The sequence below is a fragment of the Elephantulus edwardii genome, unplaced genomic scaffold (genome assembly GCF_000299155.1).
Source record: "Elephantulus edwardii isolate Elephantulus edwardi_28Jun2011 unplaced genomic scaffold, EleEdw1.0 scaffold00042, whole genome shotgun sequence".
NCBI classification, from domain to species: domain Eukaryota; kingdom Metazoa; phylum Chordata; class Mammalia; order Macroscelidea; family Macroscelididae; genus Elephantulus; species Elephantulus edwardii.
The window spans coordinates 7,993,927-8,018,951 of record NW_006399792.1 but is presented as its reverse complement, the minus strand read 5'-3'; positions in this window follow the sequence as shown (position 1 = coordinate 8,018,951).

Below are 25,025 nucleotides of genomic sequence, written 5' to 3'. Positions count from 1 at the left end.
TCTTCTCTAAATTACTCATTTACGTCCTTTGTTAACTTTCTAGCTTTTGTTGTCTTTTCTACCATTGATTTACAGAAATTTCTTGTGCATTTTTGAATTTTCATTTTTTTGGAAATCAGATAATCTTGATATATTTTGGAGGGGGAAAGGTGAAGGCGAGGAGGTATTGTTTTATCATAAATATTTTATCTGTGTTTCATTGACTATTGACATTTGATTATGTGGATCACAACAAATTGTGGCTAACATTGAGAAGAATGGGAATCCCAGAACACTTGATTGTGCTCATGTAAACATTGGACCAGGAGGCAGTCATTAGAACAGGGCAAGGAAACATTGCATGGTTCAAAATCAAGAAAGGAGTGTGTCAGGGATGTATCCTGTCTCCATACCTTTTCAATCTATGTGTGGAACAGATAATTTGGGAGACTGGACTTAATGAGGAGGAATGCGGCATCAGGACTGGAAGAAGACGCTGAATTAAGCAGATGACAAAACCTTGTTCACTGAAACTGAGGAGGACCTGAAGCATCTTCTGGAGAAAGTCAAGAACTGCAGTCTTTAATATGGGTTGAAGCTCAACATCGAGAAAACAGATTCTCATCACGGGGCCAATTGTCAGCACCATGATAGATGAAGAAGAGATTGAGATTGTGAGTAAGTGCTGCTTTCTTAGTTCCACAATCAACACTCTTGGAATCAGCAGCCAGAAAATGAAAAGATAAATTTGATTAGGAAAGTCTGCCATCAGGGACCACTCCAGAGTACTGAAGTGCAAAGATGTAAGTCTAGAGACTAAAGTATGCCATGGTCTTCACAATTATTTGCTGTGCATCAGAGAGCTGGATAGTGCAGAAGGATGACAGAAGAAGAATTGATACCTTTGAGTTGTGGTGCTAGAGAAGAATATTGAACATACCATGAACTTCTAAGGGAGCAAACATGTATATCTTGTTGTTGTTGTTGTTATGTGCCATCGAGTCCCTTGAGACTCATAGCGACCCTATACCCTACTCTATCATGTGCCAATTTTATTGCCTCTGACACACTACCCCCCCCCCATTACCCCAGTCAATGAATCAATCCATCTTATTGAGGGCTTTTCACTCCTGCACTGTCCCTTCACCCGCCCAAGCATGACGTCCCTCTCCAAGAATTGGTCCCACTTTGCAAAATGTCCAAAGTATGTCATACGAAGCTTCAGAATCCTTGCCTCCAAGGAGCAGCCTGATTTCATCCTCTCCAAGATGAACATGTTTGTTTTCCTAGCCATCCATGGTATATTCACTACTCTTCTCCAGTACCACAGCCCAAAGGCATCAATTCTCCTATCCTCCCTAGCCATTGTCCAGCTTTCTGATGCACAGCAAGTAATTTCAAAGACTGTTGTCTGAATTAGGTGCACTTTAGCCTCCAGACTGACATCATCACTCCAGTACTTTGGAGAGGTTTCTGAGAGCAGTCTTTCCCAATGTAATTAATCTTTGCATTTCTTGGCTGTTGGTTATGGAGCCAAGCAAACTGGAAGCTCTTAACAATCTCAATCTCTTCATCATCTGTCATGGTGCTACTAATTGGCCCAGTAGTGAGAATCTTTGTTTTCTTGATGTTGAGCTTCAATCCATTGAAGTCCTTGACCTTCTCCAGCAAACGCTTCAGATCCTCCTATGTTTCAGCAAGCAGGGTTGTGTAATCTGCATAACACAAATTGTTGATGAATCTTCCTCCAATCCTGGGGTCACATTTCTCTTCATAGAGCTCAACCTCCCAGATAATCTGTTCTGCATATAGATTCAAAAGGTATGGAAGGTATGGAGATAGGATACATCCCTGGCATACACCCTTCCCAGTTTTGAACCATTTAGTATTTCCTTGCTCTGTTCTAATGATTACCTCCTGGTCCAAGCATAGGTTTCATGTAAGTGCTAAGAAGTGTTCAGCGATTCCCATTCTTCTCAGAATTAGCCAGCTTCTTTTGATCCACACTGTCTAATGTCTTTGCATAGTCAATGAAACACAGAGAGACATTCCTCTGGTACTCTCTGCTTTCATCCAAGATCCATCTTTCTTATAGCTAATGTTAGATGGATCTTGGCTGAAGGTATGTCTTAAAGAGGGTAAAAAATCAAGTTGCTGTCTTGAGGCAAAGTTTTGAAACTCTGTCTCACATACTTTGCACATTTTTCCAAGAGAGACCAGTTCTTGGACGAGGACATCTTACTTGGAAGGGCAGAAGGACAATCCAGGAGAAGACCCTGGATGAGATGGATTGATACAGTGACTGGGTTAGTAAGGATAGGTGTGTCAGAGGCAGAGAGATTGGCTCAGGATAGGACAGGGTTCAGAGCTGTTTTGCATAGGGTCACTATGAGTTTCAGGCAACTCCATGGCACATAATAACAACAACAAACATATTTTTCAAGAGTCCCTTGGTAGCCTGGACAATTAAACGTATGGTTACTAGCTAAAGTGTTGAAATTTCAAATCCACTCAGAAAAATCTGTTGTTCTACGTTTTATAGGTCACAGCCATTGGTCTTACAAATTTGCTAGTAATTATCCAAGGCATGCGAGTTGGTCTCTATTTGCTTGGGGAAACTGAAAAAAGAGAAGACAAAAAGAAGAGGACAGTATGAAAGATGAGGCTAATCACCTCCATGAGCAACTTCTTTCTTTGCCATGAAATCAGATGCACTCAGTGGTGCTGTCTATTATTGCTGGACATTTTTAATAAAGATTCTTTAGAAGAATCATCAAAGGGGGGCACAGAATATAGGACAGAATTTCAAATTTGGATACACTGCCGACTTTTTGGAGCCACTGGAGGAATCCCTAAAAGTGTTACTCTGAGCTAATCTTTAAAATTTAAACCAAAAATAGTCCCTGAAGTCTTTATTAAAACAAACAGTTGTGCCAACCCAAAGGCATGTGGTTCAAATCCCCCAGCTGCTCTGCAGAAGAAAGAGGGACAATCTTTTCCGATGCAATTAAACTGCATCTAAAACCAAACAGCTGATGTTATGAGACGCCAACACCTTCACTCTGAATCATTAGTGGCACAGAGTGAAACATTCTGTGATTCTGTACTATCCTCAAAATTAGTTGGTGCTTCATTTAAGCCCCTTTCACAGCCACTGTGCTGATCAACTTCACTTCGGGAAGGGGTGTTTTTCTCTTTTTCATGGATCCTTTGTTTTATCAAGCATGGTATTTTTTTTTTCCTCCCAGGGATTAGTTTCTCCCAATAACATGTCCAAAATATATGAAACAAAGTCTCACCCTCATGGCCCTTAAGGAACATTCTGGCTGCAGATTTACTTGTTCTTTTTACAGTCCATGATATATCCCTTAGCCTTTACAAATTACAGTGAAAAAGCATCAATTCTCTTTTCTCTCCCTTTTTTATTAATTAGCAGGCTTACAAACACAAATGAGGTGACTGAAAATATCATGCCTTCTGCCATGCACACCTTAGTCCTTAAGTGACACACTTGGTCTTTAGCACTTTAAATAGATCCTTTACAGTAGATTTGCCCAGGGTAATGTGCCATTTAATTTCTTTTTTTTATTATTAAATTTTATTAATTTTAATGAACATTTACAGAGATTTCTGGTTTTCATTCATTCACTGTTGCACTATTTTCTCTACCCTCCTACCCAATTGGTTCTTCATTTTTCCCCCCCTTGAAAGTCTGTTTTAATTGTCCAGTTGCCACAGTGCTTGTCAAAGCCAGTTCTGACCGTTTAATTTCTTGACTGATATTTTCTTGGCTGTTGATTGCATACCCAAATAAAATAATTCCTTGACACTGTTAATCTTTTCCCCACTAATTACGAGATTGTTAATGAATCTGAAACCTGTCTATCATGAGTGATCATTTGAAACCCTGGTGATATGGATTCTTGCATCACAACAGTATGCAAGCCCCCACAATATGGCAAACTAACAAAAGAGTAATGGAATCAAACAATAGCTAGCAAGTAAAAATTTCTACCTTGAGCATTATACTTTTTAAAGAAGATATTTCTTGGAAAAAAGTACAGCCTGGAGGCAAAGATGGCAAAGTTTCATCTTTCATAGTTTGTACATGTAGCTAGGTAAGGCTGTTTTTGCTTGGAAAGATGGAGAGTCAGAGAAGGAGATAAAGATCTCCAACAAGATAGATTGGCATGATGACTTCAACAGTGGGCTCTGGTGTGCCAGAGATGATAAAGATGGCACAGGATAGGACAGTATTCAAGGTCGCACTCACTTTGATGGCAGGTAGCAATAACAACTTATGATAACTACTATAGCAGAGTTCTGGTGACCTAGTGTTGCTAACTCCAAGAAATGCCATTCAAACCCACCAGCAGCTCCACAGGCAAAAGATAGTTAATCTCCTCCTGTGCAATTTACTGCATCTGGAAACTTTCTGGAAGGTCGACTATAAGTTGGTTTGAGGGTTCTTAACAACAACATATGGGATCAAAGGAGCAACAGCAGCTTCAAAGATGACCTAGAGATCTCAGTGAAGGTTGTGAATATATGTTAATGAGAGAAGAAGGTGAGAATGATTGTACAAGTCAAAAAATGTAATCAATGTCACTGAATTTACATGTAGAAATAGTTGAGTTTCTGTGTTTTGTTGTGTGTATTCTCAACAATGATAATAAAATAAATTTTTAAAAAGAGAAAAATACAACCTTATAGAATCATTCTACTCTCAAATACATGGCATCTCTGTGAATTAGGGTGACTATATGACATTTGATACATTTTCTTCTAATACTTTCATAATTCTGATTTAAAGCTCTAATCCATGTGGTAGAGCTAGCTTTTGCTATTCGTGTTGGATTCTTGGGTAGACAATTGCTTCTATAACTTGTATTAAATGGTTCAGGGATGTTTGTGCAATTATTTCAATATACATTATACTTTATCATCATTTTGTAACATAATTAGAAATAAAAACAACTAATGATAAGCTACATGGACCTCACTGAGTTAATTCATTTGCAACCAGGAGGGAGATCATTAGTTGTGTTGATACTGATACATCTATCCTGAGTCTGAAGCTCTTCAGACTGAAGCAGGGCAAATGCCCTTAATGTCCTTTTGCAAGGGTGGAAAAACATATTAAAGAACTTATTCAAGATGCTGGAAATAACCTTATTCCCATCTCAGTACAAGCAAATAAGCTTTATTAAAAAAACACTTAGGAGGCAATCAGGAAAACACAGGCTAGATATTTAATAATAGTAAAGTTATTGAGGTTTTTTTCCCTAATATAGGATAATGGCATGATGGTTATTTTAAAACAATCTATGTTTTAGACATATATACTATTTATTAGTTAAATGTATTGGGGGAAAAACCCCCATTGAATATTTGGGATTTGTTTCAATACAATCTCAGATAAATGAGAGAAATTTGAAGTTCATGGATAGGACATGGATGATTATGATTTGACAATGATTAAAGATGAACCGTGAATATGTGATGAGTGTGTTGAATTTTATTTACTAAAAATTGCTTCAAAGATCTCATGTATTCTTCCTGTAATTTGGCCTTCCATCTTCTAAAAAATGTTGGAGATACATGTTCCTTCCTCTTTAATAGTAAAAATTATTATTACCCAGATGCTATGGTGACTCGTGGTGGCTCCAGATGAATCTGAATAAGTTTGTTTAAAGCGGGTAACTAATTCAGTTAATATAGTTTAGGAGAAGTGACACCATATGACTTCTGAGGCTAGGTCACAGATGTCCTTGCAACCTCTACCTGATTCTCTTGGCTCAACTGGTCTCCAGATATTTCTTCTCAGGATGATCTTGGAAGCTAGCTACCATATGTGAGAATGAAGAGGGCAAGGGTAGAGATACTCAAGTTCCAGTTCCAGCTGCCTTTAAGTCATACTAGCTCAGAGACTACTTTGTGAATGAAGACATTTCCAAGTGACTCCAACCCTTGTGATGCAGGTCACAATCCTTTCAGTGTTTCCAGTTAAGGTCCTAGAAATTATGGAGCAGAAACAGACATCCCTGATATGCACTCCCAAATTCCTAACTGTCAGGGTTTAGGACCACTAATAAAATAATTCTTACTTTATAGCACAGATTGAATGTGGCTTGTTGTACAGCAACAGATAAAGGAAAAAGGGAGTTCATCCCACCTGAATTTCAGAACCATCTCAGGAATAGGTTTGAGGCCTTGAACACTAATGAGTGAAGACCTAATGAGTTGTGGGAGGATGTCAAACGCATCATCTAGGAAGAGTGCAAACGGTCATTGCAAATACAGAAGAGAAAAAAAAAGACCAAAATGGATATCAGAAGAAACTCTGAACATTGCACTGGAGCACAGAGAAGCTAAAGAGAAGGAAGAATTCAAGATACTAAAGAGCTGAACAGAAGAATCCAAAAGGCAGAGCGGGATGACAAAGAAAATATCACAATGAAATGTGTAAGGAGCTAGAGTCAGAAAATCAAAAGGGTCAGACTTGTTGAGCATTTCTCAAGCTCAAGGAACTGAAGAACAAATACAAACCTCGAGTTGCTATAATCAAGGATGCTTTAGGCAGAATTTTAAATGATCCTGGAAGTAGTAAAAGAAGATGGAAAGAACATACTGAGTCACTGTATCAAAAGGGATTGGCAGACACAGATGAATTTAATGAAATAACATATGAGCAAGAGCCTATGGTGATGAAAGAAGAAGTTCAAGCTGCTTTGAAGGAAATAGCAAAAAATAAGACCCCAGGAATAGATGGTGTACCAATTGACATATTTCAGCCAACAGATGCTGCCCTGGATGTACTCATCATGTTGTGCCAAGAAAACTGGAAAACAACCACTTGGCCAACTGACTGGAAGAGATCTATATTTGTTCCCATTCCGAAGAAGGGTGACCCAACAGAGTGTGGAAACTACAGGATAATATCATTGATTTCACATGCAAGCAAGATTCTACTGAAGATTATCCAAAAACGACTGGAACAGCACATCAGCAGAGAACTGCCAGAAGTCCAGGCTGGGTTTAGAAGGGGTCATGGTACTAGGGATATTGTAGCTAATGTTAGATGGATCTTAGCTGAAAGCAGGGAATACGAGAAGAATGTTTCTCTGTGTTCATTGATTATGCAAAGGCATTTGACTGTGTGAATCATAACAAACTGTGGCTGACTCTGAGAAGAATGGGAATCCAAGAACACTTGATCATTCTAATGCTAAACCTATACTAGGACCAAGAGGCAGTCATCAGAACAGAGCAGGGAAAGACTGCATGGTTCAAAATTGGGAAAGGTGTATGCCAGGGATGTGTCCTATCTCCATACCTTTTCAACCTGTATGCAGAATAGATTATCTGAGAGGCTGGGCTCGATGAGAAGTATGGCGTCAGGGATTGGTAGATCTATTAACAATCTGCGTTATGCAGATAACACAACCCTGCTTGCTGAAACTGAGGAGGATCTGAAATGCTTGCAGTAGAGCGTCAAGGACTGGAGCCTCCAATATGGATTGAGGCTCAATGTCAATAAAACAAAGATTCTCACCACTGGACTAATTGGCAGCATCAGGATGGATAGTGAAGAGATTGAGATTGTTAACAACTTTAGTCCGCTTGGCTCCATGGTCAACACTCTTGTCACCAGTAGTCAGGAAATCAAAAAACATATTGCAATGGGAAAGTCTGCTGTTAAGAACCTCTCCAGGATACTGAAGAGCAATGGTGTCACTCTGGAGACTAAGGTGTATCTGATACAGGCTATGTTTGTTGCAATCACTTGTTATGCATCAGAGAGTTGGACAAGGATTAGGCAGGATAGAAGGAGAATTGAGGCCTTTGAGCTGTGGTGCTGGAGGAGAGTATTGAGTGTACCATGGACTGCCAAGAAAACAAACAGATTTATCCTGGAGAGGGTTAAACCAGGCTGCTCCTTGAAGGCAAGGATTCTGGGACTTTGTCTGACATACTTTGGACATGTTGTAAGGAGGGACCAGTCCTTGGAGAGGGACATCATGCTTGGGAGGGTGGAGGGATGGTGCAGGAGGGGAAGACCCTCTATGAGGTGGATTGATTCAGTGACTGGGGTAATCAGGATGGGTGTGTCAGAGGAAGTGCGATTGGCACAGGATAGAGCAGGATTTAGGGCTATTGTACATAGGGTTGCTATGAGTCGCAAGCGACTTGAAGGCAAGTAACAACACCACCACCAAGAACCTACTTTTGCATATGTTTTAAATTTTCCATAATAAAAAGTGAATAAGAATTACCTGATCAGTTTTTTAAATTCTAAAAATATATCATCAGATTTGTCTAAATGGTGACAGGTAGGTAGGAATTTTTACATTAGCTTTTTTAAAAAAAAACTCTCTGTGGGCAAAACTCTCTATAGTATGGAAACTTTTCATAGACTGTCCTAGTGCATACACATGTTCGTTGAAGACTGTCTATACAAACTTTCCTCCATTAAATTAGGAAAGGGAAAATATGGTGATATGGTCGGTGAATAGACACCAATATTGAAAAGAAAAGGATCAAATAATGAATAAATTGCAGCTCCCAAATAGTTTCTAGATTTTGTGCTCAGAGAAGCAGTCCAACTTCTCACTTTTTCAGGTCTATTGGGATAAGGGACAATGTTTTTATCCATTATAGCTTATTAGCTTCCCAAGTTTCCTGAAAAACTTTTGTGACTCAGGCACCTGGTTTTTACTTGCTTTGTCTTGGGACTTCAGCTGAGATCCCTAGCTGGCACAAATGGTTAAATACTCAGCTGCTAACCAACCTTTTGATAATTTCAACCCATCCAGAGGTGTTGCAGAAGAAAAGTCTAGTGATATCCTTCCAAAGGTCCCATCAAAACCCAAACAAAACACTCATGACCACCCTACAGTACAGAGTAGAACTGTCCTGTAAAATTTTCAAGACTATGGAGAAGAGATTGAGGTTATTAACAAATGACAGCTTGTTGAGCAATATCCTTGGCACCAACAGTCAAGAAATCAAAATCTACAGACTGGGAACAAACATTTGGTAATATTATCTCAGGAGAGTGGCTTTTTGCTGCTTGTAGATGCTAGTCTGGAGGGGCAAGTAAAGGGAAGTTTTTGGGGTTGTACCTTTGGGGGGGTCGTGTTTGATGTGTATTACTGCTCTTTTCCCCCCCAAGAGTGGAGTGGGTGTCCTCGAGCCTTTGCCTAGAGTGGAAATCTGCTCAAGGGTGTGGCTTTTAAACCTCACAGGGCCCATGGGCCTATGGCCTTCATGCCAAATTTATTGTTTTTAAAATGAATATTCCTTGAATGACACAGCAATATTTTGTCTATTTGCTGTACTGAACAACTTGGTGTTGTGTGATGCTGTACACTGTTCCATATCTTGTCAAATACCATAACGGTTACCCATTATGTACAGTGTTTGGATGAACTTCCAGATTGATATATGCTGGGAAGCAGGAGTGGCATCCACTTCCTAAAATTAGATGTCTCTGGAAACTCTACAAGCTCTCTAAACTCTACAAACTCTCTAAACTCTAAATGTACAGAAATTATGATAGTTACAGAACAGAGTTCTATACAGAAATTATGTTAGTCATAGAACAGAATTTAGGTCTTTTGTGCAAAACTCACTCTCAATCATATTCGACTTGATGACAGTTAACCACTGCTAAGTGAAACAAGTGCTGTTATATCTGGAAAAACACTCTTCCACTTTGTTCATCACTCTTAGTCAATGTGCAGTATGAAGTAACCTGGATTGCTATGATGCTGAACCTTGTGCCATTGGGGTATCAAGTACCAGAATGGCTTCCCAGTGTGGACAGTGATTTTGGTGGTGCTCCCAGTTATAAAACAGTTTTGGAAGCAGGAGTCCACTTCCTGAACCACATGCCTCTGGAAACGCTGCACTTGGTGAAATGATGACAATTATGGAAAGGCATGAGGTCTTTAGTACATATACTCATTATGAGTTGCACTAGACTCAACGGCAATCAACAAAATCTCAGACAAGAGTCTTATAACAAAAGTTTACAGAATACTCCAGGGCCTCCACAAGAAAAAGACTGATAACTCAATTACGAAATGGGCAAATGACATGGAAATAATTTTCACAGTGGAAGATACTTGAATGGCAAACAGACACATGAAGAAATGCTCCAAATAACTGGCAATAAGAGAAATTCAAATCAAAACCACAATGAGGTACCATCTCACTCCAGTAACAGTGACAAAGTTTAACAGGGAAGCAAATACTAAATGTTGGAGAGGATGTGACAAGAAAGGAACTCTTACACATTGTTGGTGGGATTGTAAAATGGGACAAGCATTCTGGAAGGCAGTTTGGTGCTTCCTCAAAAAGCTAAACATAGAAATTCCATATGACCCAGCTATTTCACCACTTGGAATGTACCCTGAGAAAATGAGAACTGAGGCACAAACAGAGACTTGTACACTAAGTTCATAGCAGCATTATTTATCATCACAAGAATATGGAAACAGCCCGAATGTCCAATCACAAATGAATGAATTGAGAAATTGTGGTACAGTCACATGATTGAATACTACGCAACATGCAGGAACAATGATTTTGTAAATTATTACCTAACTTGGGAGGGACTGGAGAGCATTATGCTGAGTGAGCTAACTCAGTCCCACAAGGCCAAATATTGTATAAAACCATTATTGTAGAATGAGAATAAAGACCCAAGAGAGGTGAGAGAGGTTGGAAGTAATGGGATTTTACAATCTGATACATGGAGGTGTGAGGGAAATTGAAAGAATTTGTTCTTGAAAAAAATACATTCAAATTTTGTAAATAAACTAGTAGAAATTTTCAAAAAAAGACTAATTGCACTGGGAAAAAATATGCTGTCAGTGTCTTCTCCCAAGTACTGCAATGAAGTCAGTCTAGAGACTAAGGTGCCCCTGGTCCAGGCCATAGTCTTCTCAGTTACTTACTATGTGTCAGAGAGCTAGACAATGACTAAAAATGACAGAAGAAGAATCAATGCCTTCAAGTTGTGGTGCTGCAGAACATACTATGAACCCCCCAGAAAACAAGATCTATCTTGGAGAGGATGAACCAAGTTTCTCATTGGAGACAAGGATTTTTAAGATCTTGCTCACATATTTTGGGCATGTGGCCTGGAAGAACCAGTCCTTGGAGAAGGACATTATCCTTGGAAGGGTGGAGGAACAGCACAGGAGAGAAAGAACATGATGAGATGGATTGATACAGTAACTGGGGCAATGAGAGAAGGTGTATCAGAGTCAGTGAGACTGGCTTAGGACAGGGCAGGCTGCAGAGCTGTTGTACATAAGAGTCACAGGAGACTGGATGACACATAACAACAACAACATCCTTCTTGAGAATATATGCTATATATACTAGTGAGTTCTGGTAAGGTGTTGCACTGTCAACACAATGCACATAATTTTTATCCATCAGCAGCACTTTGGGAGAAGGATTAGCAATTTTCTCACATGTTTGTAGCCTGTGAAAACCCACTGGAGGTCAGCTATGAGTCAACGGCATGTAACAACCATATACATCTTTTTTGTTTTTTAAACAATATACGTCTTAATGGAAGCAGAATATAAATATTCATCTTTCAAAACAGAAATTATTTTATTTAAGATTCTATAATTAATACATATACTTTAAAGTAAAAAGCAAACGAACAGACTTTTTAAGAAAAAGAATTGTTGTTGTTGTTAGGTGCTGTACCCATGACTCATAGGGACACTATGAATAGCAGACCTGAACTCTGCCCTATCTTGCAACATCCTCATCATCTCTAGATATACCCCAGCCCATTGCTCCAGCCAGTGTGGCGAATCTATCTCATTGAGGGTCTTCCTCTCTTTCACTTATCCTCTACCTTTTCAAACATGATATATTTTTCCAAGGATTGAGATGAATTTTCATTGAGAGGAAACAAACAACCTCCCCACCCCCCCAAAAAAACCCTTCCATAATCTTACAGCCTAGAAATTATTAGCATTAAGTGGTATATACAGCATATCTTACTAGACGTTTTTCCTATGGAAACACAATCTGATTTCTCTTTGTTAAAAATGGGGTGATGCTAACTCTGCCAAGATGTGCTAGAACTGGTAACTGGGGTGTGTGTTCTCCTTTGGGACCAATGGAGTGAATCTGCAAGGATGTTTCTGTGAGGTTTTGAGAATTGCTGCTTTGTACTAACAAGAAGAAATCCACAAAACTTCTGTTTCAAGACATTGTGTTCAACAGTTAGGCATTTCTTTCAAGCCTAACCAGATTGCTTTCACTTAGACATCCTTATTCTTTAGAGAGACAGAGTGATGCTCCAACAGACAACATGCTGATACCACATCAAAGATTATACTTATCATGCTCAGGGAGCATTTCAGATTACATGAATTAATAAAAGCTGCTTTCCAAAAAAGAAAAAGATAGGGCCATGGTATATTTAATAATAAAGAAGATATCTTTCCATTCCGTAAACATGCTGATTCAATGACAGATTGTCATTGTTGTTATGTACCGTCAAATCATTTGTGACTCACAGTGACCCGATGTACAACAGCCCTAAACTCTGCTCTGTCCTGTTCCAATCTCTCTGTCTCTGACACACCCACCCCAATTACCCTAGTCACTGACTCAATCCACCTCATAGAGGGTCTTCCTCTCCTGCGCTGTCGCTGCACCCTCCCAAGCATGATGTCCCTCTCCAAGGACTGGTCCCTCCTTGCAACATGTCCAAAATATGTCAGACAAAGCCTCAGAATTCTTGCCTCCAAGGAACAGCCCAGCTGAACCCTCTCCAGGAACCTGTTTGTTTTCTTAGCAGTCAATGGTACATTCAATACTCCTCTCCAGCACCACAGCTCAAAGGCAGGTAACATCAACAACAACAAAAAAATTCAGGGGTCATTGTCTAATGGATGTAAGTCCTGTCAGGACTACTTAAATTATGGCAGATAAAACCACAATGATTCTGAAAGAAAACTCAACCTAGGTCAGGCTTGTAAGAAAATTTGCTCTAGTTACTCTGGCTGTTTGCAGGCCAAACCCAATGTCCTGGTTGAAAACTTTGGTTTTTATGTGACCATGAACCCTTCAACCATCTGAGAAGGAAATCTCCAAATATTTGAAATTATTTAATCTTTTCCTGAATGAGTAAGAATCTTTCAACCCCAGAAGGCATTAAGTAGAGGCATATCTTGGCTATAATTTGATTCCATGCAACAATAAATCGAAGATCAAATAAAGGCAATCACATGATTTTGGAGGACGTTTCCCCAGTGAATATTAAAGTTTCCCAGTAAAAATAAAGTACTGTCTTGTAGTCTACTAAGTATGCAATGGCATTATAAAAAAGTTTAAAATATTCCTAGAAATATGACACAAAGACATGAAATGAACACATGTTGGGAAAATGGTACCGATTGACTTGCTTAAAACATAGATCTTCAGTCTAAAAAACAGACAAAATGTTTGAGAAGCACAATAAGGAAAAATGCTGGGAAATGAAGTATGCCCCTATGGAACCACACCCATACATACATAAATATTTTTAAGTTAAGGAAAAGACACATTTGACATGTTAAGTGATACTTGAGGGAAGTTGGCCTCTTTGTGTAGTAGTTTGTTTAGCTTTATAATTCCTCAATTAAATATATAACTGAACAATTATTTTTAGCTTGTGATATTCAGGCAAAAGGCTGTAATTTATTAGATTTTGAGACTATAGGAAGGTTTTGTTTGCTTAAGTACTATTTAAAATGAAAACCAAATATGTTAAGTGCATAGGCACAGTTTGAGATATTTAAGAGAATTTGCTCAATTAAATGAAACTAATGAAAATTCTTATTCTCATTATTGTTGAATTGTGACCTACTGATGGTTGAAACACCATTTGATCTCCAAGGCTCTAAATCATATTGCTCCAGAGGAAATTGCCCATCTTTCTCCAAATGAGTCACTGGTGAGAATTAAGCTTTCCTATATTCATAAAGAAAATTATTTCTTTTTAAAGCTACAAATTCCTCCCTTAAAAACCCAAGAGTAATTAGGATTTTGAAGAATTTTATAATCACTTTAAAATGAAAATAAGGCCTCTCTCTACACAAAATTTACCCATAAGGGCAAAACCCCCCCATTTGTGTTAACAATATATATTGTCACATTGGAGGAACCATACTTCCAATGAGAAGATCTGGTTGCAAGGAGACCAGGCACCAAATGAGAAAAGAAATCTTCTGGTCACGCTCAAATACCAAAGTTTCCATTTATCTGTCTCAAGTAACCAACTCAAACTCATGTGTATACCTGTGGAGGTCTTTGCTACTTTCATGGTTTGTGTTATAAGCATTGGCTCCCCTATATCAGAGCTCAAGTCAGTCAATCTGCTGTGGTCAACCTCTGTAAAATGTGACTTCCATCATACCTCATTTTTCAGATACAGCTTCCACCTTGGCCCAAACTCTGTATTTGCATTATTTATTGAGCTAGTTCTTCTACCAGGTCCTTCTTTGTCCTCCCTAGGTGCAAATTGGAGTTTTTAGAAGCAACCTCAAATCTTTCGGTCACTTGGGTCCCATTTACCCTCATTTACCAGAATAATAATTCCTTAATGGTGCCCAGGTGTCTTGAATAAATGAATGCCCCTTTCAAATTACCTACTTTGCATCCTGAGCATGACTTTGCCACCTAGCAACATCTACAATTCTGTTTTTATTTATCTCATTAATTAAATTTCTAGTTACTTTGATAACTATTCTCAGAGCAGCCATATCAAACTGCTTAGATAAGGGAAAAATACTAAAGCCACTGAGCTAATATTAGCTATTTCAAGTTGCCATATGAGCATAAATATTCATATGCAAAGAGTATAATTTTTTAAATATGAAGGTTGTGTTATCCTGATCTGCAGGCAGTTTAAGATCTCTATTAACTTCACATTAAAGCAATCAAGTCTTTTTTTCTGGAATATTTTTACCTGTATCTTTTTTTAAATAAAATTTTTGTATTTTTAATTTATATTTTTATTTTTATATTTTTATACTAGTTTACTTACAAAGTTTTTATACTTCGTTTTTCACACTAGATCTTTCCCATTTCCTTTACTCACACCTCCTCTATACCTATCAAATTGTGAGACCCTATGATTACCCCACACCCACCCATCCTCATTCCTCTGCTCCTACCCTCCATTCCTTGCGTTCTCATACATGTTTTACTAGTTATCTTTCTATTACTACAGTGATGGTTTTATACAGTATTTGTCCTAATGGGACTGAGTTAGTTCACATAGCATAAGGCTTTCCAGTCCTTTCCAAGTTGTTGTTGTTGCTCTTGTTGTTGTTAGGAGCTGTTGAGTCAAGTACAACTCATAGCAATCCTATGAACAAAAGATCTAAATCTTGTATATTGTTGATGGAATTGTAAAATGTTACAAGCATTCCGGAAGGCAGTTTGGTGCTTCCTCAAAAAGCTGAACATAGAAATTCCATGTGAGGGGGCTCTGGTGGTCTGGTGGCAAGAAGCTGCACTGCAATCCCAGAGATAAGCAGTTCAAATCCACCAGATGCTGTGCTGGAGAAGGAGGAGCAATCTCCTTCCGTACCAGTAAGATCTGATTTGATGATACACACACAAAATCATAAAAAAAAGAAAGAAATTCCAGGTGACCCAGCTATTGCACCACTTGGAATATACCCTGAGAAAATGAGAACTGAGGCAAAAACAGAGACTTTTACACTAATGTTCATAGCAGCATTATTTACCATCTCAAGAACATGGGAACAGCCCAAATGTCCAATCACAAATTAATGGATTGAGAAATTATGGTATGATGGGATACTATGCAACACGTAGGAGCAATGATTTTGTAAATTATTACCTAGATTGTGAGGGTCTGGAGAGCATTATGCTGAGTGAACTAACTCAGTCCCACAGGGACAAATATTGTACAAAATTGTTATTATAGAATGAGTATAAGGATCCAAAGTGGGTGGGTGAGGATGGAAGTAGAGGGATGAGGATGTGCAGGGGGAGAAGGGGATTAATCATGGAGTTGTGACTGGGAGGGTGAGGGAAATTGAAAGAATCTGTTCTCAAAAACAATGTATTCCAATTTTGTAAATAAACTAGTATATTTTTTTTAAAAAGGATCTAAACCCTGTTCTATCCTGTGCCATCCTCACACTTCCTGACACACAAGAGCCTATTGCAGCAGTCATTGTCAATCCACCTGTTTGAGAGTCTTTCTCCCCTTCATGGACCCTTCACCCTTCCAGGATCGTGTCCTTCTTCAAGAATAGCCCTTGCTGAAAGTATGTGAAGCAAAGCCTCAGAATTTTTGACTCCAAAGAGCACTCTGGCTACACACTCTCCAGGACATATCTGTTTGTTCTCTTGGCTGTCCGTGGGATGGTCAGTGCTCTTCTCCACTGTCAACTATTTTTCTGTTCATCCTTTTTCTGTTCATTGTCCAGCTCTCAGAAGTAAATGGAAAGACTATGGCTTGAATTAGACACAACTTAGTCCTCAAAATGACATCATTAATCCTCAGCAATTTGAGAGGGTTTAAGCTGTATATAAACTGTGTAGGCATTTTTTTAATTTTGTTAACAATCAAGGGTACTGACCCTCAAGCAAAAGGTCCCAAATACAGAGCGTAACAGATTGTTAGGAAGCTCTGGTGGCCTAGTGGTAAGACTGTGCTGAAATGTCAGAAGCACGTGGTTTGAATCCCCCAGCTGCTCCGCGGTAGGATGTTGGGCAGTTTCCTCCTGTGTGATTTACTGCCTCTGAAAACTCATTGGAGAGGCTGAAAGGGCAACTCCTGGCTGAACCTCTAGAATGATTCTCAGGAACATATTAGAAAATTGTTGTTGTTGTTGTTGTTTGGAATTGTCCAATGTTGTTTGGACACTGTCCAATGGGAACTGACCCATAGCTAACCCTCCAGTGGGTTTTGAGGATGTAAGTGACTCTGGAGGAATTTGCCCATCTTTCTCTCTCCCTCAGAGATGGTGCAAGATTTCTATCTGCTGCACAGCGTGATGTATTGACATAGTGACTGCAGCAATGGTCACAGCACAGCAGAGATAGGACAACTAGAGATATAGACTTCCATCTGCTGCACATAAGATAGCTGTGAGTTGGGGTTGACAGCACCTAACAGTAACTCCATGCTGGCAGGGCCCCTTGTGATGGGAAAGGTGTGTGAGGGAGGAATCACTGACTCTTTTATACCAGGATCAAAGAGCTTGTTTATAGAGGCCACTGGCACCAGAGACCTCAGATTAGCTTACCACAAAATCCTGTAGATGAGGTACAGACAGCTTCTAGATGGTATCTAGCTTCTCTTCCTGTTTGAATATGGCTCAAATTTTGGTTGTCTGTACTGATTTATAGATCTAAATAAAGTTACACTTTTCCAGATTGCTCACTTCATTCTGACTGATGGTGAGAGTGGAATTGCACATTGCAGGGCTTTTATGGCTCTGGCCATAAAGATTAAGATTGCCAGGCCTTTTCTTCAAAGTGTTCTGGATAGATTAAAACTACCACTTTCGGAGTAGCTGAGATTTAAAAATCATTTGACAACTAGGTGCACACTACAATTTAAACTTTACTACTTCAGATTTACTCATTTTGGGAAAAATAGAAAATATTTTTCTTTAAAAATGAACTCCAAATAATAGTTAAAAAGCTCATTGGATGTTGATAGTTTCTCTTTATCTGTTCTTCAGCCCTCTGATTTAATTGTGTTTTGAGTGAAAGTTCACTAAGCATGCTGGAATTTCTTTCCCCCTGTCAATCACAGATACACATTTTGTTCTATAACATTAATTATAATATATACAATGTCTGATATCATTCATTCCATATTTTCTTTATCTTCACCCATCTTAGTACATGTTTATTATCTATTAAGTGACTCTACTGTTCTCTTCTCCTCCCTGGTAACCATGGTCTCTGTAAATCTTTCTCTAGCTTTTTCATAACAGTGGTCTTATACAGTATTTGCCCTTTGGTGACTGACTTATGTCACTCTGCATAATGTCCTCTAGATTCATCCATATTATGTAGTTTCTCATGAATTCTTATTTTTCAGTGTTGCACAGTTTTCCATTGTCTGACTGTACCATAGTTTCTCTATCCATTCATTAGTTGTAATATTAGTTAAAATAGCAAAGAGATGGGAATAAGCCCTTTATTTTTCTAGATCAAGCCCAAACTTCACTTATTTTGTGAAATAGCCTTTTGTATACAGAAGTTAAAACCTTTTAAGATGGTCAAATTTATCCACCATCTTGCAATTTTCCTTTTCAGTTATTGTTGTTAAGTGCCGAGTTGAGCACAACTCATAGCAACCCTGTGAACAAAAGATCTGAACCAAAAAAAAAAAAAAAGATCTGAACCCTATTCTATAACTATAATGTTATAATTCTAATGCTCATAGAGTTTCCAAAGGCATATTATTTAGGAAGTGGATGCCAATTCTACTTCCAAGCCTCTCTTAATCTGGGAGCTCCACACTGTCCACCATAGATAATCATTGTGGCATTTGATACCCCAATGGCTCAGGGTTCATCATCACAGCAACCCCAGATTATCTCAGTACGGCAAACTGACATATCAGAGCTGTACCACTTAGGGGAACGTTCTTCCCAAACACAAGTAACACCTGGCTCAAGGGCCACAGGCCCAAGCCTTCAGCCCATAGCTGCTTGTTAGCTAAATCCAGTAAATCCAATCAGCTCACACATGATTGTGAACAAAAGACCACAGAACAGTTTAAACCCACCTTTCAACTGAAACAAGAGAACATACCCACCAGAATCCAACTGCTTCACACATGATTTTAATTATTTTTATTTGTAACTCTTGGAAGTATTTTAAGCTTATGTTGGTATGATTTCAGGCAAGAACCTAGATAATTTTTGTTTCTCTGAATTTTAAACTACTGTCCTAACACTGTCTTTTGAACATAACTCCCTTTTTTTATTTGACATGTGATAATGTCTTCTTTATCAGAGACGTACTGCTTTGTGCCCACAGCCTATTACTGGAAAGAATAGCATTATTAACAACTTTAAATACAATTTTAGTTCTGAGGAAAACACAAACAATCTCTTCGCATTTTTCAGTCTATCTAAAGGCAGAGTTGGACGACCACTTGCACATCTACTTCCTTTTTTGTTCTGGCCTCTCAGCTATTCTCCAGAGTTGAGGTTCCATTTTACTGCCCTAAAGGGTTCACCACTAACTGAAAGGCTGGATATTCAAGTCTACCCATAAATGCCCCAGAAGAAAGGTCTGCCCATCTAATTCCCAAGAAATCAGTCATTGAAAAGCCTGTGGCACACCTATACTGATATACATGAGAACCCGTGAGTTTGGGGCCTGACTGGACTGTACCTGGTTCTTGTGGCTGAACCTCATGAAATAATTTGTCCTTTGTTTCCAAGGCAGATAAAATGGATTTTCTCTATATCCCAGGAAGGGAACCAATCCACACATTCTTCAGAGCTCTCACGAGTGTGGACCTTTGGAATAGCGTGGCTATTGCATGGAGAGGAGGAGAGGAGAGAATTTGTGGGCCAAACGAGGACCAGCTGAATTTGGTGATTACAAAATCATGGTCGAGTGCAGCTGCTGGTAGTGGGAGACTTGCCCAGCTTTGTGTGTAGAAAAGGCAATAAGTAAGGAGATATTGAAATGAGAGGAGAGATGGAGAAAGTGGGAATATATCTACTTCAAAAAGATGATGAAAAGAATAGCTTTGAGCAGGCAAAACACACCTTACTCTGAGGAGGGAGATATGACAGGGTAAAGGGTATGTGTGTGTGTGTGTGTGGGTGGGGGGGGTGTACACACCCGTGTGCTGGTGCAGGTATGTGCATGTGAGCTAGAAATTGAGAGGCCATTCCGGACAAGTTACAAGCACCATAATAATTCTCTTATTGTGAAGCAAGAATGTTGGACGCTTCTCTCCCATCCCTTGTCCCTGGTTCTGCCGATCTGAAGCTTACTCAAGAGTTTGAAACATGGACAAGTGGCACAGCATAACTTCTAGAAGAATCTGAACATTTTATTGTGTGTTCATATAAACCTGTGGGAGGGTAATTTAGGATCAGGAATTTGAGGCCTATGACCAGCAAGATGCATTGTAATCTTATGATTATAGAGAAGAGGAAGTGAGAAAGCACCAGGTGTATGGCTAGGTTAGCAAGGAAAGAGAAACAGTGGATAGAGGAGAGAACCAGTGCCTTCAAGGCCTGAGAATAAATGAGACTATGGAATTGTCAAGGAAGCATTTCAGAGGGATCAGAGTGAATGAGGACTGATAACAGGCCATTGGTGTGAAAACAGAGAACAGTTTATTGCCATTGAATCAGAACAAACTCCCGATTGACCTTCCAGTGGCTTTTCAGAGGCTGTAAATCACATGAGAGGAGACTGCCTCTCTTTCTCCCTTGAAGCACTTGGTTGATCCAAACTGCCTGTCTTTCGTTGGTAGCACAACTCCTTAGCTACTAGGCCACCAGAGTTCCCTGACAACCGAGAAGGCCTCGGTGTTTAAAGATGTCATGTCACTGTGTTCCCCTTCCTATTCATCCAGACTCATCCTTATACTCAAATTGAAAAATACTTTAATACAGTTGTCTCATTAGGATATAAATAGAACAACGTTAATGATCTCTTTCAATAAGTACACTGTGATGTGCTTTCTCACTAATTATCATTAATCCTCTAAATGATAATTTTCCTTCAAATGGAAGAACATAATCATATTAGTCATTTTGAAAATCACCCCATAAAGAAGGAAGAAAATTACAGGTTTTATTTTTCTGTTGATCACTGGAATAGGAACAACTTTTCTAGTATATGTAAGTATACAATTAAAACCGTAAAAAAAAAAAGAATCCAACAATACTAATAACATAAAGCTAATTTATTGATATATAGAAGCAGGAAGTATATTCATACTGGAGAGTGGCTTGGAATTTTTGCAAGGTTTAGGAGTACATATGAGCCCTGTGGTTGATGAGTTAACTCAGCTCTAATGGCCTAAGTTAAGGCCAAGCACATCTGAATTGATTTGGGAGGTCAATCAATTCAGAAAATAGAACATGAAAAACCTTATGTGGTGATTTTGCATGATCTCTTCTACATCTTCTGGGGATGATAATAATAAATTGTTCTCTTTATCACAATGGAAGAGATTATTTAGAAGCTACAATGTTTTCCAATTTCCTTTTGCTAATTCTTTTCTGCTGAGTTTGTTAAATTTTATTTCATTTCCCCTACATCTGTCCCTCTGCTGACATTCTTTGCTATAGACATATGGCAGTTCATGTTGCCATGCTATCTAATGGGTCTATTTCTTCTTTCTCCTTCTAGTTAATGCCTGTTGTTGTATGACATTGAGTTGGAACTGACTCATAGATGATCAGCCCTTCAGTGGGTTTTCATTGGCAGCATATCTTACAGGAGGAGAATGTCCATCTTTCTCTCATGGAGAAGGTAGTAGGTTCAAAATATATGCCTGTGGGTTGGCAGCACAACTCCTTACCACTAAGCCACCAGAGCTCCCCAACTGGTGCACATAGTTAACATGCACAGCTGTTAACTGAGAAGTTGGTGGTTTGAGTTCATATACACACACCCCCCAAGAGAAAAATCTGGTGATCTGCTTCTGAAAAATCAGCCACTGAAAATCCCTGTGTGTCAGTCTATCCTGACTACATGAGATCATCATGAGTTGGAGTCAACTTGAAGACAACTGATGGTGGAATTAGTAGTGGTAGAGGAGGGCCATATCCAGTCAGAGGCCAGGCACTTGGCATCCACAGTACCTGCCTCGTATGCAGAGTAGTGTCTACAGCACAGCACTTACCAGGATGCACAGTAATTATCACAGGCCTGCTTTGATTTGATTTCCCCTTAGACTGCAATGCCTCGAAGAAAGTAGGATCATTTCTTTTCTTTCTTTCTTTTTTTAGGATGGTGAAGGACAGGGCAAAGTTCTCATCTGTTCATAGGGTTATTATTAGTTGTAGTTGACTGGAGGTCACCTAATAACAAAATGATGATATAGATATAGATAGAAATAGAGATAGATGAGATAGATAGATATAGTTGTTGATTGCCAACTCATAGTGACTCTATAAAGGATTGAAGCTTTTGTATAACTATTGTAATTTCTCAAAGTTCATAGTTTCCAGAAGCATGTTGTTTAGAAAGTGGATGCCACTCCTGCTTCCATATGTGTGCATGTTTGGTAGATAGATAGATAGATATTGATAGATATATATGTATGTATGTGTGTGTATATGTATATACACACATATACATACACATATACACACACATATACACATGCACATAATATACATATACATATATATGTATATGTATATGTATATGTGTGTGTGTACATTTGGTAACTATATAGATATGTTTGGTTACTAGATAGATATGCTTAGTTACTATATATATAGATATGTTTGGTCATTAGATATAGATATAGAGATAGAGATAGAGATAGAGATAATGTTTGGTTACTAGATAGATAGCTATGTTTGATCACTATATAGATAGATAGATATAGATATGTTTGATTACTAGATAGATAGATATGTTTGGTTACTATATATATAGATATGTTTGGTCACTATGTGGTGCTGGAGAAGAGTATTGAGGATACCATGGACTGCTAGGAAAACAAACAGATTCATCCTGGAAAGGGTTAAATCGGGTGGCTCCTCAGAGGACGGATTCTGAAGCTCCGTCTAACATACTTTGGACATGTTGTAAAGAGAGACAGGTCTTTAGAGAGGGACATCATGCTGGGTAGAGTAGAGGGACAGCGCAGGAGGGGAAGACCCTCTATGAGGTGGATTGATTCAGTGACTGGGGTAATAGGGATGGGAGTGTTAGAGACATTGCGATTGGCACAAGACAGAGCAGAGTTTAGGGCTGTTATACATAGGGTTGCTATGAGTCACAAGCGACTCTACGGTACATAACAACAACTACATATATATATATATTGTTGTTTAATGCCGTCGAGCCTTTAGAGAGGGACATCATGCTGGGCAGAGTGGAGGGACAGCGCAGGAGGGGAAGACCCTCTATGAGGTGGATTGATTCAGTGACTGGGGTAATCGGGACGGGTGTGTCAGAGGCAATGAGATTGGCACAGGATAGAGCAGGGTTTAGGGCTGTTGTACATAGGGTCGCTATGAGTCGCAAACGACTCGACGGCATATAACAACAACAACAACTATAATTTGGTTAGTGGATAGATAATTTGGTTAGTATATAGATAGATAGATATGTTTGTTTGCTATATATAGGTTTGGTTGCTATATATCTAGGTTTCGTTACTATATATATTTGATTACTATGTATATATATAGGTTTGGTAGATAGATAGATAGATAGATAGATAGATAGATAGATAGATTAGATAGATAGATAGATAGATTTGATTACAAAGTTTGTGTACTTTGTTTCACCCTATTCTTCATTTACATTGTGTTTCATACAATTATTTCCATGCATTATGTTTTACATAATTAATCACCATTGACCTATGCCCATCATTATCCTGTCTTTTCAGATCTCCACTGGATCTTTGTATTTCCTTCACTCCCTCCCTCCACCCACCAAATTGTACAACCCTATGATTTTGCCCCTACCCATCCTCACCCCTTTGCTCCCACGCTTTCCCACTCTGGGTCCCCATACATGTTTTACTAGTTATACTTCTATTTTTTTACCATAATGGTCTTATGTATTGTTCTTACGGGACTGAGTTAGTTCACTCAGAATAATGCTCCCAGTCTTTCTCAAGTTATATAGTATTTTTCAAAATCATTGCTCCTGAGTGCTTCATAATATTCCATTGTGTGAATGTACCACAATTTCTCAATCCATTCAGTTGTGATTGGACATTTGAGTGGTTTCCACATTATTGAGATGATGAATAATGCTGCTATGAACACTGGTGTACAAATCTCCTTTTGTGTTTCAGTTCTAATTTCCTTGGGATATATTCCTACTAGTGGAATATCTGAGTCATACAGAGTTTCTATGTTCAGTTTTTTGAGGAAATGCCAAATTGCCCTTCAGAATGGTTGTACCATTTTACAATCCCACTAAGAGTGGTTCCACCTCTCCACATCCTTTCCAGTATTGCTACTGTCCTACTAAACTTTGCCACTGCTTCGAGGGTGAGATGGTATAGAATTGTGGTGGTAATTTATTGTTGACTTTGTATCTTCAGTACCTTACATGAAATCTCTCATATAGTATGCCGAATTCTAACTTAACAACATGGTAAAGTTCAAGGACAAGGTTGTTGTTAGGTGCCATTGAGTCAACTGCAACTCATTGTGACCCTATGAATAATAGATCTGAACCTTGTTATATCCTGAGACATTCTCACAATCTCTGTCATGCTTGGACACATTGTTATAGACACTGTGTCAATCCATCTCTTCGAGGGTCTTGCTCTCATTCTCCGAACTTTCCCAGCATGTTATCTTTTCCCAAGAACTGGCCCCTCCAGAAAACATGCCCAAATATATGAGATGAAGTTTGATCATCCTTGCTTCTAAGGAGCAGCCTGATTGCACTTTCTCTGAGACAGATTTGTTTACTCTTTTGGATGCCCATAGTATATTCACTAGGAAACTCTGGTAGCATAGTGGTATGAAGCTGCATTGTAATCCTGAAGACAAGCTGTTCAAATCCACCAGCTGCTCAGTGGGAGAAGGACAGGCAATCTCCTCCCTTGTGATTAACTGCCTCTGAAAACTCATTGGAGGATCAGCTATGGGTTGGTCATTTCTGACTCGATGGCACAAACTACATCAAGAGTATATTCACCACTCTTCACCAATACCAGCATGTGAAAAACAAAATTTTGTAAAAATGGAAAATGATAACATTATATCACAAAATAAACCATGAGATATCATTATGTAACTGCCACATTACATAATTATAGAACTGCCAAATGGACACAT